Source organism: Excalfactoria chinensis, chromosome 1 (genome assembly GCF_039878825.1).
Source record: "Excalfactoria chinensis isolate bCotChi1 chromosome 1, bCotChi1.hap2, whole genome shotgun sequence".
Taxonomy (NCBI): domain Eukaryota; kingdom Metazoa; phylum Chordata; class Aves; order Galliformes; family Phasianidae; genus Excalfactoria; species Excalfactoria chinensis.
Genome location: NC_092825.1, coordinates 88,779,008 through 88,796,547, shown reverse-complemented (window position 1 = coordinate 88,796,547; position 17,540 = coordinate 88,779,008). Strand labels below are relative to the sequence as shown.

Here is a 17,540-nt window from a genome sequence, read left to right as displayed (position 1 = left end):
CACAAAAAAAATAATGTTGAAGATGATAGTACGAGAACAACAAAATGCAGCATTTTTAGTGCATTTGCATGCAAATGCCTTTTGAAATATTTTTTCTTTTCTTTTAGTTGAATGCCTAGCAAAGAGCAGCTGATAGAGTTGTGTACAATATGAGCATGTGCTAAAATAAAATAGGTCCATAGAAGACAATAAAGTTGGAGTACAACATGTGTAATTCTAATTCAGTGCTAGGCTGGAAGTTAAAATGAAAGAAAATATTTTGAGAGATGCTATGATAATTTCAGTAAATAAGAGATTAGCTGCAGTTACAAGTGAACAACCATCAGCAGTAGAACACAAGAAAACACATTAGTTCATTTCCATTGGTGCAAATCATACTCAAAGTATTTTGCTCTCTTACACAACTGCAGAAGCAGAGCTTATTCTCACTATAGCAGATGTGATCTGGAATACATAGATGCATCATGGAGAACACCGGATCATGGTGTATCTGTGTTTCCCCCTCGTATTTAGAGCAGCACAGCTCCTTGAGAAAGTGTGCATGCTGTAAGTTTGTCAAGTAAAGCACCAGTCTTTCCACAGTAATGGAAGTGGTCACATAAAGAACATAAAAAGGACAATTCAATATCAAATTATTTTATTTTATTTTATTTTATTTTATTTTATTTTATTTTATTTTATTTTATTTTATTTTATTTATTTTTTTATTTTTTTTTATTCATTTCTTCTTTGTATTTGGTATCTTTTCATTCAGAAATTAATCTCCTGTTTGGAATGGTATTTGTATGGATAGAGGAAGTGCATGTATCTTCCCACACAGAACTTCTTTGGCATTACCCTAGCCAATTATTGCAGCTGCTGAAGGCTGAAAAACAAAGGATGGAAGAGTATCCAAGTAACTTTTTTAGTTGTGAAAATGTACAACTCTTTGGTATATTCCTTAATAGTGTAAAATATATGTGTATATATTCCTTTTTTTTTTTTTTTTTTTTTTTTTTTTTTTTTTTTTTTTCACTTTTACTTTGCCTTTCCCTTGCAAGGAAAATTTCTGATATTTTTCAGTCTTCAGTTTGGCTAGTGAAAACCAAAATCTCCAGATACAAAGCTTGGTATTTGAAGTACTGCTGCAAACTGTTTCCAAAATGTATATTAGAAGACCTGAAGAAAGTCTGAGTCTGGGATTTGTAGTCTTTCACAGGAGAGCAAAAGTGGTATGCAGGAAGGAATGATGCAGAACCATAGGCAAGTGATTACTGCCAATCACAGAATCACAGAATTGTAGGGGTTGGATAAAATACTGTAGTTGCTTGCATGGTTTGTCCCTCACATAAGAACTTGTGAGAGGTAGCTGAGAGGCTGAGCAATGACTCTAGGGCTTTAAATGTGAACAGCCCAGTCAGGGAATTATCTAACTACAAAACAGTGGTGAGTCTACTGGGTTTTAGCTGGTGGAGTTCTCAACAGAAAAAAATAAAATAAAAATTATGGGGAGCACCTAGCAAAGGTAATTAGAAGTATTAGCTCATGTTCATTGAAACATATCAAGAAGAGAAAGTTTCATTTGTACAATCAGCGGAGAATCAAGGTACAACAGGAACTTGAACTCACTGTATCAGTATTTACTGTAAAAGAAAATGGGTGTATTACAGACTATCTTCCTCCTATTCTTTCTATTGGAAAGGTCTTAAATGTACTGTATTGGAGAATATGGAAGAAATGGACATAATGAGCAGAAACTAGAAACCAGCAGGACCAGACTTGGTCATTCAAAGGACTTGAGGATGAAATAGATGTATTACCAACAATGCCAAGAAGCTTCATATGTGAAACTACTGTGCTGACTTAGGACAAAATGGATTCAGGAGAGGTCCTAAGACATGCAAATCTGTAGAACTTACATCTGGGCTTGCTAGTAGTAAAATCTTTAAGAAGAGCTAGAATTACCAGATAACCTGGGGGAAAATAAATAAATAAATAAATTGTTAAGGGAAATCCATTCTTAAAAGCATTCTGGATTTCTATGAAGGGCACAAAAAAAATTGTGCCAGGTGGTGATCCACTTGATAAAGAAAATATTACAGAGGTTTACAAAACTGTAAGTTATATAGAAATAGTTGAAAGGGATTTTTGGTTCATTCTCTATTCAAATCAAGACATTAAGGGCTGAATTGAGCTAGTAACAATCAGTTTTATAGCAAAGCATGGTGGTCATTCTTCACACAGTGAGAGGTAGAATTCCAGGATTTTCAGTCAATGGATAGAACAGGTGGAAAAATATGGTAATTCAATGGTAAAATAGATAAATACATGGAGGTTAAAATCATCATGGAAAATCACCAACCATTTACTCTATGGTTGCTGTCAGAAGTGCCTGAGAGAGCTGTATGTTGGAAGTTTGCTGGCAGAGGCAACATGTCTACTTGGCCTGCTCCCTATATAACTGCTTGTCCCTGGTGTTGGAGATAAGGCACTGGGCTGCCTGAACTTATAGTCTGATCCAGTACAGCTGTTTCTGTGCTGTTAAGCTTTGCGTGTTTGTTCTGGGTAGCTAGGAATAGATGCTAATAGAGCTGGATCCCACTGAGAGCTTGAGGATATCTCCTTTACAGTGCTAAAATTATTACCATGGAGGTGCTAATGGATAATTTTCAGTGTGAGAGAAGTTTGTGTGAACTCAAGCACTTCCTTCTGTTTGGAGATAATGATACATTTGGGAAAAGAAAAACAAACTACTGTAAGTAAATAGCATTTTCTTCCTTTATTGTATTGCTGTTTTGCAAGTCATTTTTAAACATGAAAGAAGTTGACACAGACCACAGTCTAGGACTCAGCTCTGAAATATAAATAATTATAAGTTCCTAATGTATTATTGTATTATTAAGATTTCATTTTATTCTTTTGAAGGCATGAAGTATTTCATTATTTATTATGATCTAATGCAGTGTACTTCAAGATAAGTTTTCTTCTAGAGTTTTTTGACACTGGTGCACAAAAATCTTACAGTGTATAACCCTTCTTCTTGGTTTACCTGTTATATCAACAAACATTTGGTTATTTGTTGAGAAAAATCCTGTTTCAACTAAAGACTGCAGAAACATCATAGATATTGCTAGTTATTTCTTGGGGATTAAGCTAGCAGGTAGCTGAGCATAACACAGTGGTTCACTCACTCCCCTCTTTCCCTGTAGAATGGGGGAGAGGATCAGAAAAAAATAAAGTAGAACTGTGGGTTTAGATAAAACTATATTTTAGGATAAAGCAAATGAAAAAGATAATAGTTATGACTATATATATACATATGTTTGAATATACATTACAAGTAATGCACAAGAAATTGCTCACCACTCCACACACTGATGTGCAGCTAGCTCCCTGAGCAGTGGAAGAAAGAGAGCTGAGCTCTCACATTCCTTTTAAAACTGTCCTTCCACATGATTTTGTATGGTATGGAATATCCCTTTGGCCAGTTTAAGTTAGCTGTCCTTATTCTGTTCCCTTCCAGTGCCCTGAACCTTTCTCTGAGAAAGGCCTTGGTTCTGTACAACACTGCTTAGCAGCAACTATAAATGTCAGTGTGTTATCCACACTGTTTTTCTCCTAGAACCAAAATGTAGCATCATACCAGACACTCTGAAGGAAACAATTCCATTCCAACTAAAACTAAAGACATTATTGAAGGTCTCTTACCTGATGAAAAGGGAATCTTCTGCTACATCTCCCAAACTTCACGGCAAGCCATGTTTTGACATGCATTGAAAATCAGGAAGTGCATAGCGTGGTTAACGAGGGTTGTATCAAAAGTCATGAAGACTTTTCATAGTACTTGCTTGTCATTCAAGTTGCAGCGCTAGTACTTTTATTAGCTCTCTGTATGTTGTTGCTGCATTTCAAATGCATGAAGGAATTTGAGTTTAATGAGGCTTCTCCTTGACTCTGTCTCACATCAATAGCCACAAGATTTTAAACAAGTCGTATTTGGTTGAGCAAGGAACTGTGAATCAGATTTTCATCTGTTTACATAATGAAAAAGGTGGAAGTGAATCAGCCACTCTTCATTTTCCCCTTTGATACTTGTGCCAGCAAGCATTTGACCCTAGCCCAAAAATGCAGGTGGTGTTTCTTAGATGAGATTTCTCAGCTTACTTGTCTTGCAGAGACATCGTTTCTTACAAGTATTGGTACACAGCTCTTACTGAAAACAGTGCAAGTTAGGCATCTGAATAGCTCTAAGTATCTCAGCCTGAAATATCAAAGCAGTCTAAAATCCTGAATCATCAAAGGAAAAAAAAGCTCATAATAATCTTTGCTCATCAATATTTTGATATATTCTTCTGACATCAACTGTCTATGGAAATATCACTAACAGATGTAATGCTGATTAAAGAAAAAGAAAAAAAGGAACTTGAAATGTGGTGTAAAAGAAGCTACCTCCCGTTTCTTCCTTGCAGTCTACATTACCTATCTAATAGCATAAAATGCGGCACTTCAGGTTGAGCTATCCTATTCTTTGTCTGTAAGCCAAGCTGATTTTACAAAATGTACTCCTACTTAGTTTTACAGTATGAAAATGTAAAAAACATTTAAAATTAGTTGTGGTGAATCTCTTTGTTATTTCTGAATAATTGGCTTTTTCTGCAGTTCTTGTTGTTTGTATGCAGTATACATAGAAACTTATATGAAGAATACAATGTTAGAAAATGATCTGAAGACATACCAGATAAGAGGATGTTATTTTCCTGCGTTCTGTGAAATGCATAGTAACTAAGGTGTGCACGTCCTGTCATTATGCTGTGCTGCTGCTTTCCTATCCCCAGCAGTACTTCATTAGCATTAAGAACATAGTTCTTGGTTAATCCTAGTAATTTTCAGCTGCCATTCTGATGCATCCACTTGAGCACCATATTATCTTAATACTACTGACATTTACATGTCTTTGAAATATATTTTTTTTGTTATTGTCCATTTAATCCACTGCAGCTTCTATCATCCTTTGTTCTCATCGTTATGCTTTACTTATAGCTGATGAAAAAGAATAATCTACTAATTTCTCAATAGCTCTTAAAGGTTAAGAAGGAATCAACAAGGTGTAAACAGCAGTATAAGAAGCACAAAGATTTAGCAGTTTGAATGCATAATTAGAAACCTATAGAACTAGAATTATAGTGAAATCAGGTCATTAAGATTTCTGTGTCTAATCAATGCTTTTTCATGTGAATGAAATTCTTACAAGCCATTTATCATCTCAGCTATACTCTGATGGAAAAGAAAAAGCCTCTCAGAGCAGCTATAAAACATATAAGTAAGGTGTGACAATTATTCTTTATATTCACTTATCTCTGTATAGTTTCTTCTCTCCCCCCCCCCCCCCCCCCCACACACACACTTATCTGAGTGTAGATCTCAGATAATAAATCTGAAAGGAAAGGGATTTGAATTCCTAATTCACACATCAATTAATGGCACCAATCCCAGGCACATCTGGGGAGGGGGGTACATTACAGACATGCTCAGCATTGAGCCAGAGTAGTTCTAGCTCTGGAATTTGAAAGAAGCTTTTTCTTCATCATGTACACATTCCTCAGTTGAAGTAATATTACCATTCAGTAGACCTTGCTTTCTCACTCTGTGAAGCTACCAGGCTATTAGTCATCAGGCTTTGCTGACTTTCTATTCTCTAGAGAAGACTGTAGCTTCATGAGACTGCCTTTCCCCAGCTGCCTGCAGCAGAAAGGGAGATGCACCTGATGGAAACAGTTTCTCCCTTCACTCACACAATCTCTTGGAAGCAAGGCTGTCACCGGCCCTTAATTATTGATATGTTGTTAAGGATATCTTATCTGTTGCTTGTGAGAGCTGCTATAATATACTTTGCTTGCACCTGAACAGCTTGTTCTTGTGCAATCTGTCCATAGCAGGCCTTCACTTTCGATATAAAAGCAGCATCTTTGCTACCTTATAGAAATTGGAAACACCTTATCTGATCTGTGCTCGAGTCCAAGCCAATGCACAGATATTCCCTACAAAGTATTTCCTGGTTGTGTCCTTGAGCTAACACCAGTGAGCTGACAGTGGCAGTAGTCCCTACCGACTTCTGCAAGGTGTCTGATCCCCAGAAAGTAAGGCAGGATTTACAACATGAGATTTTTAATGTATTTTCTTTTCTTTCTCTCTGTTGTACTGTTACCCCTCTCTCTGCCGTTTTAGCCTCAGGAAACTTTTTGAAAGATATGTTAGAATTCTGGAGAGGACTGGTTAAAATTTAAAGGAATTATAAATTATTTGTAAGCTGACAGCATAAAATGAATGGTATAACCATATGTACCAAAAACATTTTTTTCTATAGGTAGAAGGCCTTAAAATGCACTTTTAATGAAAGCTGTTTTTAAGTTGTAGAGGGTGTAGTTCTTTCTCTGAACTTGAGATGCTTTAAGCAGAAGTCATTAATGTCTGTATAAAACAGTGTGGTTTGAAATTGACTACTAAAAATTTTCTAAAATAATGTTTATTTTGATTTGAAGTACTAAAAATGCACTAAAATATCCACATCTTTTTCAGAATAGAGCTGAAAAAATAAAAATGAAGTCAGTGCTTATTCCCAGACCTCATCATGGTGCATTTAAAAAAAATTTACCTTTTTGTTTATGAATGACATCACTGTACCTCTAGTCTTCAGGGCCCTGTTTGCTCCCAAGTGATATTCTGTCACTGCAGGTTTGGAAATCTGGCAGCCTGCTTCTCCCTTCTCTCTTCTGTGTTTCCTTATCTGCTTTAGAAATTAATTCAGAAAAATAAATAAATAAATAAATAAATTGCCTTTAATGGGAGTGGTTACCAACAGGGTATAGAAAAGTTTCAAGACTTAAGAAAGTATAAATGAGTAGAAATGTACAGCCCATTTTTTGGGTAGTAGATCAGATTCAGGAAGCAAAAAAGTGGAATGGAGATGGAATGAGGCACCCAACGTTTACAAGCAGGTGAAGTGTTTGAAAAATACATGAGAGATTTGAACTAAGTGGAGCAGCAGAAGGCAGGGTGATGTAGTGGCCAGTGTATGGCCCAGGTTGCTGGAGGCACTTTTCTCCTCTATGAAAAAGCATTAACACATCTACAGTGCTTATAGTGTAGCTCCAACATTTTGAATGGAAAATTAGCAGAGGTGAATGCCCAAGTAAAAAGCTGGAGAAGATCAACAACCCCGTAGAAAGAGTGTAATGTTTTTAATCCTCAAACATGTTGGGAAGGTGGTGAATATAGGTACAAGGACTTCTTCTTCCTTTCTCACTTTGAGTGTTCATATGTGTACAAAATTGGGCGTACAGCTCCAGTACAAGACACAGATCTTCAAAACCTTTTTTTCTTTAAGAGCCTACTGACAGTATCTAAGCAGTGCATGAATAAAAGCTGCTGTAGGCTGTAAAATGCAGCCTCCTACTAAACATGATGTACATGTGAGGGACATGTCTCATTTACAAATCTGATGTAGAGTGTAACTGTTTCTATGGAACCAGCCTGAATATCCATAAAGAATGCAGTAGAAAACCAAAAGGTAGTGATTTCTTTTGCACTGCTTGGTGTTTTTTGTTGGTTATTTTTGGTTGGTTGGTTGGTTGGTTTTTTGCTTGTTTGTTTGTTTTACTCTCTCCTACTTCTTCAGATAATTGGAAAATGTTTTCTTGCTTTTCCTCCTTCTTCTTTTTTTTTACCCCACTGAAGGAGTGATGCAGGGGATAGCAGGTGAGCATCTAACCATGAGGTGCTGATCTGTCTACCTGGGTTAACCCACCACAGCTTTGAATTCCTTGAAGAAAATTAGCCACAAGATCTAGTACTTAATCTGATGAAGAAGTTCTTCCATTAAATGCATTAGCAAGTTGGTTGGATACCATTAACAATAACACCAATAAACAATTCAAGACTGTAGGGAACCTTGCAAAGCATCTGAAGTGCCTTAAGATTTCAGACCTTAAAAGCAAAACAAAACTTGAAAAGCAGTTTGGATAAAAAAAGCACAGCTATAGAGAAAGCACGGGGCTTGGAAAACTACAGCAGGTATACTTGAGGGAATATTCAGTATCACTAAACACAATTTAAAACAATGAAGAGATGAAAGATTTCTGAGGCTTAATGAGACTCAAACCAGAGAGTAAAGTTACTCAAAAGAATAAACATAGAAATATTTTTCTTTTTTTTTAATATATGCATACAAGTGGTAAAATTGAAGTATGTTATATGAATATTATTTGGATTTATTTCTTCCTTTAGTGCACAAATTTCAAAATGAAGTCTGAAATGATTCAGAGATTTCTTTGTACCAAAATAAGACTGGCAATCAGTAAGCAATTAAACGTACTTAAAACAGCTACAAAAAGCTGAAATACACTTTATGCTTCCATGAGAGTTAAAAATATTTTTCTGCTGCTTATCCTAAAACACAGATGTCTGAACGTACACTAGGTTGAGAAGATCAGATATGTGGAATACTTTAAAGTTATGCCTTCTCTACAACTTGCTGCTAGAAAAATATGTGATAAAAAGTGCTAAGCTTTTATGTAACTACAAGAAATGTTAGCTGAAGTAGGCAATGGTCACAGAAACTGGAGAATGATTGTTCTTAATGATGTTGATCCTTGAAGTTTAAATATAATTTTTTGTGTTTGAAACTTTACCAGCAAACAGTTTTTTTGTGTCTAGTTTGTTGATAAGTGATAACAGAAGGTGAGCTGAGTGAAAACTTAACATTCCCTTTTCTCATATTTTTGTATTGTCACAGTGATTATTCATTTTGGAACTGTTGAGTCATTATGGTAGTACTGGATTAGTTTTTTGTTCAGTCACACGCAGAGTTGTTCACTGATCGATGAACAAAATAATGCTATTCAGATCAATCAGAAAAAGCTCCACTTCAGCTTTCATGTTACGTGTCTGGGATCTTGCTTCTTTTACTTACTTCTCCGCCTTGCGGCACCGGAGGGCCCAGGTTCGAATCCCCCCTGTGGCGCAGGGGTAGAAGTACCACTTTGCTACACAGGGGGCTCGAAACCTGGGAGTTGGACTCGATGATCTCTAAGGTCCCTTCCAACTCGCACGATACTATGATACTATGATACATAGTTTACTGGTATAGTCTGAACTGGTGCTTGTGTGGCATGGAAGTTCTAGAATCAGGAAATAAGGAATACTGTGGTACAATACCTTATGGAAAAGTTTCTCAATATGGCATATTCAAAGGAAAACCTTTTGCAGACATGATCATTGTTGAAGAATTTCAAGTAATAGCAAATTTAAAAAAATAATAATAAAATCACTTGATTATGAGAAAACACAGGATGAATAATTTAAATAAGCAGCATGAACTCTAAGACTTAAGCAATATCAGGTGCCTGTCAATCCTGATCTATCTTTATTCCCTGGCAAGCAGCTAAGACCTTTTGTCAATAGTTCAGTAGTTTATAGTTAATTTCCAGTTAGGGGTAATTAGGCTCCATAAGACATACATTTTGAGTTTGTTTGCTCTACAGGAGATCCATGTGATTTATGAAGACTGAGGACTTTGCAGAAAGGTTTCTATTTCTTATGTAAATTAAAGATAATGGGGTTTCTTATGTTAACAGGAGGAGAAAAAAAAAAGATAAGCTTTTCCCTTTAAAGGGTACATTTTAGCAAATAAACTGATATATGGATTTGAAGTTATTAATTTCAATTAGCCAAGATGACTTTCTGAGAGTCTTTGCAATCATTATGTTATTAAAATGAGATTTAGCTATCCATCACCATGTAAAGATAGATCAGTACTGTATCTGTAGGTAGTTGTGCTAAATGTTGGCCAAAGTCATAGTGGGCTGTGAGAGAAGTAGGAGATTAGAACTGGCTTCTCTTGCTCATTTGACAATCAAGCCTAATGTCATATTGTGTAGCTTCTAATAGAAGAGGAAGGAAAGCAGTGCAGGGTGAAATAATAAGTCAAGTTCAAAAATACAAAATCAATATTCTTTCTCTTCCCAAAACAAGAGGATGACCTTGCTTAAAATGATTTTTATTTTTTTTTTCCCCAGTTTATTATGAGAACACAAAGCTTTGGATAGAGATCCTCTTCAGGACTCTAAAAAAAAGAGGCGGCACATTTTGTCTGCATTCTTTAAAGACTGGTGATGTCTGTAGGAGGTTAGAATGTTATTTTTATGTCATGCAGTGATAATTTCACTGCAAGGTGAGTTTAATATATCTAAGACAACAAGTGGATTCTTTCTGTTGAATAAAGAAGAAGAGAGCAGATGAAAGCCTTAGAAGAAATTACTGGAATTAGGAACAGCACTGTTGAAATGAGCAAAACAAAACATATAACCTGAATGATTACAGTACTTTTTTTAGATATTTTTGTAACAAGAACAGTTCTTAAGGTTCATTTTTAGTTAAGTGTTTGCCTGACTGTGAGTACAGTTAGAAGTACTTGGGGCAAAGAATGGAGTTAGCAGCCAACTGTGCACAGTTTGATTTCATGTTTCAGTGCATTTACTCTGAGTTGCCTGTTTGCATGCTGTAGTACTGAGGGCATAAGAAATCAGTTAAATAAATAGTTGTGTTATCAGATACCTTGGTAGTGAGTTCCCATGTATTCCACTATTGAGAACATTTGCTTATTTGACCTCAGTTTTGATATATAGCACAGTATCATGATGAAACTTTTTCTAACATTGCCCCTTTGGCCATATAACACATTTGTGAGCTCTTTGATTTTGCATTTTCTTTAAAGCCGAACAAGCTAACATTACCAAGCTAACCCTGACAAATGTTGCTTCTCCAGCACACACCCTGTGGCTACTGATTATGAATTACACTTCTCTGAACTGTTTTTTCACATCAGTATGAATCATGGAAGGACCGTGGATCACTCATAGTAAGGAGCACACCAATTTGATGCCCTCTCCTTGCCTACGCATTTAAAATTTAGCTTACCTTATGGAAGATGGTATTTCAGGAACAAGCTTAAGGGATTCCTCAACATTTGCCTTCATGTAGAAATGGCTTTTGAGTTCTTTAAAATGAAATTCTGGACTACATCCCTATGGCATCTTCCTCACAGAGACTGTTTTTGAGGCAATCTTTTTGTATATCTCTCACCTCCCTGCAGCTTACAGTAAGAGAATACAAAGGATATTTTTGTTGCAATTCACTGATAAGGTATCTTCTGATTTCACATTATTTCTCTTGTTGATCTGTCTCATGACTGTAAGAAAGTCAGTCTCCCAAATGTTATTTGTAGGAGGTTTATAATCTTATCATATAAGTATAAAAATAATATTGAAACTATATGCACTTTTCAGGGTATTTATTTGATATAGTCTTGCCTTTTTGAGAAAGACGAAAATAAAGGAGTGGTGGGGTAGGAGGCACAAGGAATTCATAAAAGGAAAAGAGAAACTACAGGTAAATATTTTCAAAGAAGCTAGTGTAATAATGTCTTGGTCATCAACTGGGAAAGAGTTATTCAGACACAAAGCAGCAGTGCTACACAGCTGTGCTGAGGGCAGAAGATATTTGGTCAAAGGGAGTCCTAGACTATGAGGATACTAAAGGGTAAAGGAGAATGGGTTATCAGCTTGATGACTGGGTGTTATATCTAGAAAGATAGTTGTGGCATAAGGAGAACATTCAGATTCTTACAGCTAAAGGTATATACTTTATATATAAATATATATTTATATATTCAGTTCAGCCTGAACTGAACCTTAAAAATAGTCGCAAAGAAAGGTTAGAAAATAGATGTTGAAAAATATAAAATTATAATTTCCCTTGGAGTAGTCTATATTACCTGTCTCAGTAACAGAAAAAAAAAACAAACAAACACCTATGCTTTGAAAAGACTCTTCCTGAGTCACTGTAATCAGTTACTGTCATAGGATTACTGTTTAGGATAAGCATTTTCAGCTGTAAATTCAGCCCATCCTATCAACATGGTTAGCAACTATAACCTAAAGATCTAGTCTGAAGGTGAGAGGACAATTTTATCCAAGGAGTCTTATAGGTGGTGAGTTCTGCTCCTCACTGTGTTTGTGATGGGTAAAAGAAAGGCTTTATCTATAACCACAACAGAAGATAAGAGACATAAGATGGTTTTGCTTGTTTTGGTTTGTTTGTTTTCTTATCCTTTCTACTATGTCTTGTTGTTTTTTTTTTTTCTTTTTTTAAAACTGTAAACTATGAATACTAACACCATTTGAGACTCCTATCCTCTTTAAATTTAAGCAGCTTTTTCAAAAGCATAACATGCTGCATGTATCTTCAACATTTCTTGCTGTTCCCATTATCTCTATAGCTGTGAATTCCTCACAAATCTTTAAAGTAAAAGGCAAAAAATCTCTATTTGTCACTTCATTTTTAACATACATTAGTAATCTAATTCTTAGTCATTTTAAAAGCACTGATATAGGGTGCCATAAATTTTTTCAGGCTAAGCTATGTCTTCTGAGATGCTTGAAAGAGAAAGGTATAGACCAATATAATAGCTAATTCACATATTCAAAGTTTCCTTCCTAATAAAAAGAAAACTTTTTAAAAGATACTGTGGACATTTTTGACTAATTCTTTTGAGGAGAAAAATGCTCTCTGAGGGTTAGTCAAGCTCTGCAAAACTACAAAATCATAAAGTGTTCTTATCTGATAAAATAAAAACCATTTATCCAAGCCTTTTATGAAAGGCTAGAGACTGGATATTGATGTTTCTGATAGATGAAATGCTCCCAAACCAGCTCATCCTAATATGACTCATCAAGAGTGAGGCTTTATACAAACAAAAAGTTCCCTCGGGCTTTAAACTTTCGACTGGATGATTAACTGATAAATCTAAAAATCCAGATTCTCAACTGAGATTGACTCCATAAGGTCAAATTAATGAAGTGGCCGTTTCCTTAGGTGACTTGTAACATTAGACTAGCATTTTGACAAAAATGCACTGGTGAAAGTAGTGACACGTTTTCCATTATTTGTTTAAATGTTTTTCACTAGCATTTGTTTTTTAGGGACTGCAGAGAAAAGAAACATGCCCCTACCTGGAGAATTAAAAGATGGTGTTCAAGTGAGCCATACTCAAAACAGTTAATTTACTTGTCTCATTAGTAAATGAGACAATTAGTAATTAGTAAATGAGTAAATTAGTTCTAAAAAATCCTTCTGTCTTTCCTGTTTTTATCCACATTGGCTACAAAGTCTTGACAGAATGCTTAGATACTTAGATGGATGTTAATATGCTCAGTGAGACCAAGTATGCGAACAGCTGACATTGTTTTTTGTTTTGTTTGTGTTTGTTTCTTCTTTTGTTTGATGCTTTTCATATCTTAAAGATATCAAAAGGTTATCTGTTATGGTATTACAGGCCATCAAGTTATCTAAGTTTGAGATCAAGGTCTCAGTAAAGAACATTTTGACCTTCCTGTGTAAAGAAATGTGGATTGTGTTGATTGTTTTCCCTGTATTCAGAAAGAAGAATTGATGCACAAAATCCATCTATCATTGTTAAATTAAGAAATCTTAAGTACCATTTTATATAGAAAGATAATGTTAGTAGTGAGGTTTGTAGGCATCCACAGCTTCTCTTGGTAGCCTGTTCCAGGGGCTCACTGCCCTCTGAGTGAAGAATGTCTTCCTAACATCTAATCTAAATCGCCCTTCTGTTAAAGTCATTCCCCCTTGTCCTGTCACAATCAGAGTATGTAAAATGTTGCTCTTCCCTCCTGTAAGCTCCCTTCTTGTACCGGAAGGCTGCAATTAGGTCTCTCCAAAGCCTTCTCTTTCCCAAGTCAAACAAACCAGTTCTCTCTGTCTTCATAGAAGAGGTGCTCCAATCCTCTGGTCATCTTCATGATCATCATCTTAAACAGAAATTACATCAAAATCTAATCTTCCTTTGGAGTTTTTTTCAGATAAACTGTATATTTCAGATTTATTTTAGATGGCTGGCAATGTAGTCATTGATCATAATTGAGGTATTTTTAGTATGCTCATATTATCTCTGGCTTCTTTGAGAGTCTTGCAATTCTGATTGTACCACTGTGGGCATCTACACGCAAAGCCAAGTTAATAAAAGTCATGCATGTTAGCCAAAGAGCTAGCATGGCCTGTCCCATTTGAGGTGTCTTTAAAATATTTTTTTCAATGAAGTAAAAAAAAATGGGGGATAAATTGGTGTGATTCAACTTGAAGTAATCACAAATATAAGACCCTGTTTGTTCCAATCTTCCTCATGACAGTACTTTAGTGAGTGAAGAAAAAATGAAATTCTGTAATAGAGTTGTATTTGGTAGAGAGAAACATGCAGTATTAGGAATATTTGTATTTCCCTGATGTTTTAGACCTTCCAACTTAAATATCCCTTAACTGAGCCAGAATGTTGAGTGAAGAATGAACCTCTGAATTTACAGCCATGAGCACGTAACAGTAGGATTACCTGTGGAAAACTTCCATTTCAGCATGCTTTGTGGTAGGGAAGGGGAGATTCCCCATTAATGTTTCAGCTGTATTTGGGTTTTTAGCAATTAAGGTACTAAAGCACTTATCAGGGAATGTCTAGTATGCTTCTAATTTACAGTCTGCTTTGTTTTCTCGTGATATCTTTTTTTCTGTCAATAACCTCAGACATAATCAAATTCAAACAAATATAGAAGGATGGAGAAAGGCCTACTAAGTAACATCTATCATAATTCATAACAAGGTTAGAATATGCAAAACTGTTACCATATTTTGCAATAGTCATTGCAGCTCCTTAGAGATCGGTATAAGACAAATAAAAGTAGATATATTTTTGCACAGCAGGTAGGGAATTTTTTTGAATTCATTTCCACAGAATGCTGTGTTGACAGACAGCTTAAACAGATTCAGGAAGAAATTAGTGAAATTCATGGGCAACAGTCTAATACTGCATAGATACTAAAGAGCAGGAGGTGCACCCTGCAGAACCCCTGATGGGGTAATTGCAGATGCCAGGGGAACACAGAGGGAATGGGCCACAGACACTGGCCACACTTCCTTGCTTTCCCTAGGCAGCCACTCCAGTTGTTGCTGTTAGTAGCAGCACACTGGCCTGGGTGCTTGAGCATGTCTCATCTTCTTAACTCACTTCTGCCTGACTAATGAATTGTTTAGACCAGAGTGTCTCAGAGCTTCCCAGGAGCAAAGACAAGATTTAATTTTGTGGCTGTGACAGCACTGCTGCTTTAGGCACCATCCTCCTGGAGAGTGGTGAGATGGAGTGAGGGCTGTGCCCAGCCACTGTGACGTGCTGACCATGGGCTGGCTGCCCAGGGATGGCTCTGCTGCTGCTGTTGAGCCAAAGGGTCTGGCTCTGTTAATTAACAGCTTTCCCACCACTGCCAGAGTATGTACATCTGCTTCTCTAACCACTCCATGTAGGACTGCAGTTGGTATATTAACATAGCACAAAGCTCTCTGAATAATTCAGATCTAAGGCTCGTTTTCCTAGTTATTTGTTATCCTATGGGTTTTACCCTAGGACATGCCATCTAAGTTCAATTTAAATTCTAAGTTTCTTATATTTTCACTATACACAAACTGCTTTAACATGAAGGTGGTGGCTTACATTATAGTAGAAAAAATCCAGTTTCCGCTCTTGGGATTACAGGTTCACAATAGAGTGGTACACAGGGAACAATGAGGAGTTTTCTTGAATATTGTATATCTCCACCTTAACAAATCAATGCAGATAACAACGTAATGGTGTGGGACAATTCTTCTGCAACATTGTGGACACCTAGCTTCCCTGATAGTGTTAAGCAGAAAGGAGGTGTGTATTTTGTGTGCATGTATATTTAGACACTATGCTTGAAAGCACATTAGGAAGAGTACTATGATAAATTTACAATTAGGGATAAATAAGGTCCTTTACACCAGTTTTTAATCTTTGGTTTTAAATTCTATGAATATTTTTATATTCCCTGACTAGAAAAGTGTTTGTCCCTCTGTACTTAACACTGGTGAGTGTTAAAAGGTTGGGTGTTGTTACCAAATAGAAAATAATAAGATAAATAGCAGCAAGTTCCCTTCAGAAAACTTCACTTTGTTTATATGTAGTATTATTTAAAATATATTTATGTAACTGGAGTAACTGGGACTATTCCTCTGTGTAAGGCCACATTTTAACAAACTATTTCTGCTTAGGTTTTTAGGTTTAATTCTTAGCACTCATATTTAATAATCAAATTAATCAAATTAAGTATTTCTTCAATATTACTGGACATTTGCTGATTTTATAAAAGAATTTTATGTCTTATTTTATTATTTAGTTAAAAAATCAAATACTTTTTAAGGAAAATAGACTGTTATATTCTGCTATCATATAAATGACAAGTCTAGAACTGCAGTTGACTGAAACTACTTACATAGTGGACCCTAAAGAAAGGAATTGATACTTGAGTTAAAATGTACAAAGCTGCCGGTAGAAATAAATAAATACAAATCTTCAGGCTATGGTTATTTCACTTTAATGACTAGTATCTACAGAGTTGAGATGCTTTATCTGTTTATGAAATAGGATTTTGTAAGCCAGCTTTCCATTCCTAATTATGGACCCATCTTTATGGTTTTTCTTCATGCAAATTTGGGAGTGGATTTTGTTACATACACGTAAGACAGCTTACAAGTAGTCAATACTTACTGCTGTCTGTTAGGCAAATCCCTTGGGATGCAGAGTTTGTTGGGAGTTTTTGGGAAAGAGTTAAGTATCTAATGTCAGTGGAAGATCTATGGGAATATATAACATGATCAGTTCCCTTCTCTACTGTGTAACTTGGCTGGGGGTTATCCATGCTTTGCCTTTGGTCTGATTTGGGGTGACCAGACACAGGAGGAAAGGTAATGTAGGATTTTAATTCAAATTGTACAGTGTTTGTGATAATGTTTGTAACAAGCAGTTATGCCAGGGAAGGATGCAGGATGGATGAAGAAAGGGATGGGCTTTGTCACGGTACAGCAACAGAAACAAATTTAGATTGTATGTAAGATGTGCTACTTTGTGAGTGATATGCCTGGTTCAGGAAAAACACTCAGTACATTCAAGTACACTTGTGAATGTGAATAGCCTAAATAATTTAAGAATCCATTTGCAAACCACTTATATCTACCTTAGCTTGCTCGCATGATTTCTGATGCCTGTCATCTGCACAGGACCACACTGCTCATCACACAGAGTGCTGTTTTCATACTGCTTGCCAAATGCCTTGCTGAACTGTGTGCCCTGAAACTTCACAATTGCTTTTTTAAAAAATATTGTTATTTCTTTATTTATTGAGGGAATTTTCCAATACCTTTCTGTTTCCTTTTTTGTTCTCTTCTTTTCCTGCCTGTTCCTTCACTTTCTTTAGTAGTTTCTATCTTGTGGGTAGGCTTTAATAAGTTCTTAATATATCCAGTAACTCAAATTATCATTAGGTATTCTTTAGTGGCATGGTATTACCCATTAGTCACTGTTTCTACTATATGTTGTGTATACACGTTTCATGTATCTGAATAAAAGTCTCACCTTGGATCCAACA

At 35.9% G+C, this 17,540-nt stretch overlaps 1 protein-coding gene across 3 annotated transcripts in view; it reads left to right on the top strand.

Moving 5' to 3' along the window:
- Positions 1-17,540, top strand: part of CADM2 (cell adhesion molecule 2) — a 640,564-nt gene that overhangs the window by 558,508 nt on the left and 64,516 nt on the right. The gene's annotated exons all lie outside the window — the stretch shown is intronic.